This window comes from Capsicum annuum, chromosome 6, assembly GCF_002878395.1.
Source record: "Capsicum annuum cultivar UCD-10X-F1 chromosome 6, UCD10Xv1.1, whole genome shotgun sequence".
Taxonomy (NCBI): domain Eukaryota; kingdom Viridiplantae; phylum Streptophyta; class Magnoliopsida; order Solanales; family Solanaceae; genus Capsicum; species Capsicum annuum.
The window spans coordinates 161,450,722-161,456,672 of NC_061116.1; the positions used below are offsets into that span (position 1 = coordinate 161,450,722).

At 33.6% G+C, this 5,951-nt stretch overlaps 1 long non-coding RNA gene across 1 annotated transcript; it reads left to right on the forward strand.

The window, feature by feature from the left end:
• The first annotated feature begins 715 nt into the window (after positions 1-715).
• On the forward strand, positions 716-4,794 carry LOC124899261. The gene is made up of 2 exons (XR_007056483.1): positions 716-1,284; positions 4,281-4,794. It is a non-coding gene; the product is annotated as an uncharacterized LOC124899261 (long non-coding RNA).
• The last annotated feature ends 1,157 nt before the right edge of the window (positions 4,795-5,951 follow it).

Consider the following 5,951-nt stretch of genomic DNA (forward strand, 5'->3'; position numbering starts at 1 on the left):
AATATTTTTCAAAACAATACTTTCGTACTTCTCACAAGAAATCAATGTCGACACCTAATTTTTTTCCTCCTTGACTAAATTAATTTCGAGTTTCTCCATCTTAAAATAAAATATTTACTTTATTCGAATACATATTTTTCAAAAAATTTATTTGGGTAATTTTGTCATTTCAAGTAACGATGATATATTTTCGTATTCACGTTTACGGAATTATACAATTTTGTTGCTTAAATACTCATGTTACAAAAATTGAACTCTAATCAAGGGTTATCTTGAAAGTTGATTCAAATGGTTAAAATCTTAATTTGAATGTAATTTACTCTCAAAAATAATTTATTCGAAATATATTTGTTTGATTTTATCAAACCAAGAAACTCAAAATTAAATTAGGTATTAATTTGTGTTGGATTGCGGTTTAATTTCGTTAATTTGTTGAATTTGATCACAATTGAAATCAATTTATCTGTAGTTGCAATACAATTGGCCAAATAAATTTTTATGTGATTAAAATTTTTATAAAGTTGATTTAAATTGTAACTCATGACTATTTTAGCCTAAATTCCTACCCATTCCTACACTACATCAGCAACTTAGCCCAACAACCATCCATCAGCCTCCAACCCAATACAACAATCAGGCCCAATTCTCAAATCAGCTGACCCGGCCCATGTCCCATCCTTTATCCTCTTTTCCCCTATTGTCAATATCCAACACAACAACAACAACAGTTAACAGAGTACAAAAAACCACCAGCAACCACAACAATTGCGAGCAACTTCCATGGAAAAACCCATTCCAACAAACGGTGTTTAACAACCTCAACAACAAACAACGTCAATTCCCAAAACTCAGCCACGTCACCATTTCTTAGCTCTTCAACCCGTTGAAACCAACAATGGCAGAGAAATAGTCCCCAAACCGTGATACAACGAAAATTGTTCTGAAATTCTTCATTAATTCAAGATATGAAAGAGATTCTTTGTTGAATTTGAATTCAAACTCCATCCACACATTTTTTTTGAAAAAAATTTCACTTTAATTCCGGATTTGAAAATCCAGATTTCATTTATAAATAGCCCTTTCTTCACCATGAAAAGGAATGAGGATTTCTTGAGGAAAAACTTGAGGGTTCTGGAGGTGCTCACCTCTAACCCTACGTAACCGAGAAATTTTTAGTGCACTCTCAAAATTCATCCTAAATCGTTGGAATTTCATTAAAGCACTGAAATTGTGGTGGAAGTTGTTCCGATAAGGTTTTGAAGACTCGTTCGCTGCTCCAAAAAGGTGAACTTTTCACCCAGTTTGTTTCCTGTAACTAGAGTTTCGTCTCATGTTGAATTCGGACTTATTTGATTTTGTATGAATTCTCTTTAGTATTTTGTAAGCACTTCATCTTTCTTGCATTTTTTTCTTATTTACTCTTGAATATAGTAAGTCTGGAATTTTGCAATAATTGTGAGAGTGGGCTGGTCTCGTCTAATAAAAAAAAGGTTTTGATTTTTCGATGAAAAATATGCTAAGTCGAAGTCATGTTATGTGTTGGCTTAGAATTGATCACCGGAAAAAGTGAATCTGCTTTGTATGCCATTGTGATAGTCTGAAATCTGTTTTGAATGATATTGGTTTATTACTTTCTCTATGGTCACATTTGAATGATAATATTTAAGTTCAAGTAGAGATAATGAATCTCTCCAAGTACCTATCTCCTTTCTCATGATTTAGTCATCTATATTGAGGGTTTATGGTGATTTAATAAAAAGGAGATTTTATCTGTATAATGGTGCCTTTTTCTGCTCATGTTTAGATTGTTGAAATTTGATGAACAAGCTATTTTTTGAACAAAATTTTATTCAACTGTGTTGAGATTATAAAGTAAATAGTTGATTAGTTTAGGTAAATTGGTTAGTTTAGTGAGATAATGAGTAGTTGCATAATTGTAAATGTTAGCTTAGTCTTGTCTAAGTCGATTAATTAGTTAGGATATATTTTTTATTTCCTTGGAATAAAGTAATTTAGGTTGTTCTTGTTTTCAATACAATCTCAAAATTGAAGCATTTCATTTTTTGTTATTCTAATCGCCTGCAGTTGTTCAAAGATTTAATTTCTTCCCTTTTGAATAACATTGGTTAATGAGAGCTTTTTTTTTTCTTACAAAAATTGTATGCAAGAGTCTTTCGAATTGAGTTAATCGTTTACTTCTTCTTTTTGATGAGCATCCTCGTTGGAGTCTAGTCGGACCCGCATCCCTGCATTTCTTCAATGGGTCGTGGAGGCCCAGTCTACCGTTGAGTCCGAACCTTCTCTAAATTCAAAAGATAGACGAAAACCGTCGAGAAACAAAGTTGCATACATAGATATACAACAATATGCTGAGGATATACGGTTGAAAAATGGAAAATGAAGCTGATTATGTGGGGGGGTGGGGTGGGGGAGGGGCTAAAAGTTGTATGTATGTGTTTAAAATATATACACAAAAACGCAAGGAAATGGAGTTGTGATATATATCTGGTATACGTGCAGAGAAATGGAACTTAAAAGTCCATAAAATTGCAAGCCCAAAGGTTGGGCAGCCTACTGATGGGCCAAAAAGGGGTCCAACCTCAACTTTAATCTTTTATTCTGTTATAAATTGCAACTTATATTTATTTAATTGTATTAGCACTAACTTTAATTAATTAATTCAGTGTTTTCTCATGTTGTTGTTATTTTGTTTTCCTTCGATTTCCATATTTGATTCGCAATTTTCTCTCCTAATTTATTTTGTCTAAACGGATTAAAGTGGCTCTTTCGATTGTTCTTCCAAAAACTAGTTTTTAAAAGAAAAAATTGTTAAGCCCTCCATTTGAAAATAGCACTTGTCTTGTTCACATGACTAATAGCCTACTTGGGTTAAAATAATTTTTTTTAAACTCAAGAAGTTAATTTCTTTCTCATAAATTCTAACTTCTCATTATTGATAAAATATTTTTTTAACATGATACGTTCTTAATATTTTTTAAAGGTGTTATTTATAACAAAATGACCATTTTTATGACAATAATAATAATAATAATATATAATTATATAATCCTCTTTTCCATAAAAATCAAACTTATTTCCTCCTTAAATTCGAATGTGCAATCTAGTTTAAATAGATTTCTTTTTAAATTCAAGAAAATATTCCATAATTTCTCTAGAAATAACTGCGAATTAAGTAGAAATTTTCCATTAGCATTTTCCTTGATCGTTTTCTCAAATTCTAACTTTCTTGCGACTAAGTAAAATATTTTCTCATGCAAGATATTTCGTAATGTTCCTCAAATTAAGCGGAACATTTAGTAATTTTTCTCAAAATTGATATCGGATTAAGTACTAAATTCAAGTAGAATATCTCTCGTTTGAATAAACAAATGTCAATTTTAAATATGAGAACAAACAATTTTATAAAAGCAACCTTTTTTGCATGATTTTTGGTGAACCGTTTTAAACGGACGCTCCTAAGTGCCTTAAAAATCTTCTTAGGACATTAATTAAACCGTTACCCAGTTGCTTTTATTTCAAAGATTTATTTTAGTTTTTGAATCTTTGAAATATCTTTAAGTTTTCTTGATATTTTCTGTAAAAATTAAGTGGCGACTTTGTAAATTCTTTAAAGAATTATTTTGAAATTTTCTTGAATTTTTAAAATAGTTTCAAAAGGTTAAAATCATTCTCTCAAATGAAATCTGGAAAGGGATAAAACAGAAATGACGACTCCGCTGGGAATATATCTAGGTCTAACAAAATATTTGAACTAACTTCTTTGAATAACTATTCGGGTTTGTAATATTTAAACTGTTTGACTATTTCTGTGTTTAAATTTTCACAAGTTTTAAATTATTGCATTTCATGACATATTTTCACATTCGAAATATATAAATTGTTTGGGGTTTCATGGATGTCTCGGCCCCTATTGTTCTATTTCAAATCACGTGTTGGGAAAACGACGGTTTATTGGCATGTTAGGCGTCTGATGGCTATTTGTATTTCTAAACCTAAGTCGTCCGCTTGAAAACCTGGTCCAAACCCACTCTAGACACCTAGGATAGAACAAAATCAAAACACTCTTTTAGGTATGAGCCTAGGATGACCCAATACCTGCGAGGGTATTGAGCCCATTAGAAAACCTACCCGGCGCCTATTGGCCACAAGCTAATTATAGACGAATTATGCTTATGTGTTGAAAAGATATATGTCTGTTTAATCCAATCAATTATCCTTTGGGGTAAGGGGAAGACTTACTTTTGTTTTCTTTCGTATAGGAATGGCTCAATCATACCCCTGTAAAAAATTCAAGATGGTTACCGGACCTGATAACTTTATGAAAGCATGGTCAACTCATATAGATGGAAAAGACAAAGAGATTGTTAGTACACATATCGAACATCTACCTTCGCTTATAGAGATGGATGTTTGGCTTGAAATGATCTATGTGCTATCAACATTCTGGGATGATAGCAACATGGAGTTTCGCTTTGGGGAAATGGAATTGACTCCCACTATTGAAGAAGTAATGACCTATTATGAGAGCATTGATATGTGTAGGAAAAGAAAGAGTGCACCCGACAAAAGTATTCTAGCCCCTACTGTATGGAACCGTCAGGAGATCAAGGATGCCTTTTCAATCAGTGATGATACCTGGTTGGGTGAACATGATGAAGATAACATATTTTTTCTTGAGTTATATCGCTAGTTTGAAAAGTATAACGTTTTTGAGAAGTTTGGGCATAAGTTCGAATCAGAGTCAAAATGGAAAGAGAAAAGAGCATTTGCTTTTGCCTTGGGCTTGCTTGGAACTATAGAGTTCCCACAAGGAGAAAATGGCACCATTAATTCAAGAGTCGTTATGGTGACACACGCCTTTTTCTCTATGGAGTAAATTACAAAACCACTAAAGTATTATACTTTAGCTCCCATGATCATCGTTGAAATATATAAGGCTTTGGGAAAGTGTCAAGGAAGGCATCGTTTCTTCCAGGGGTGTAGCCTTATCTTGCAATGGTGGATGATGAAACATTTATTGAAAAATCCCAGAGTAGAGCAGCCGGACCCTCAGACAAGGGTAGATCTTTTATCATCACATGACATTTGGTTGTCCTTGCACAAGTTTAAGAGGATACAATCTCCAGGATTTTGGTTTAAGGGTTTTAGAGAATTGAAAGAGGACATTGTTCAGTGTTTTATCAGATATCTTCGCCAGAGAAAATACATCACTCGAGGAAATGAATGGCCTTTTTTAGTACTTCCAGGTCTAAGGGGTTCTTAGGTGGTTTGAAATCAAGCAGGAAACACTGCAAACGACGTCTATGGTTAGATTTATCACCGAATATAAAGAAGGTGAAACTCCACTCAAACAGTACATGGTAGATGGGTGGAGGAGAAGAAAGATGAAGGAAGTTTTCTTTTGTATTGGGTATGAACCGGAGGTTAGTGATACCTACAAAGAGTAGTTGAAAGAGAATATTGCCAGAACATTGGTTCTGGGTCCAAATGTACCCACACAGATTGTTGATGTAGAGTCAGAACATCAGATCCGGTTCCACAAGCTTCAGGACAAATTCTGAAGAGGTGAAATGATGCTCCAATAGATGCAGATAGAGGTTGCCTCAACTATACACCAATTGAGAGAAGAGTTAAAGCGAACTAGGCAAGAGGTTGATGATGCAAGACAGTGTTTGCTTGATTTGGATGATCACATGGCTTCTCAAATTGATAGCATAGGGAAGATGACCTACAAGAACAAAGTACAATTATGTGGGAGCCGCCTGACCATCAAAAGATATCACATATGGGAAGATGTGGATAAATCTAAGAAGGCGAGGACGACGAAAGATCATCTTGGAGTTAATTTTCCATCCCTTGCGCGGGACTTTGTTCCTTTTTTATGTCATTTCCCCTTTCCGTAAAAATTGTATCCTTTTATGCATATTTTG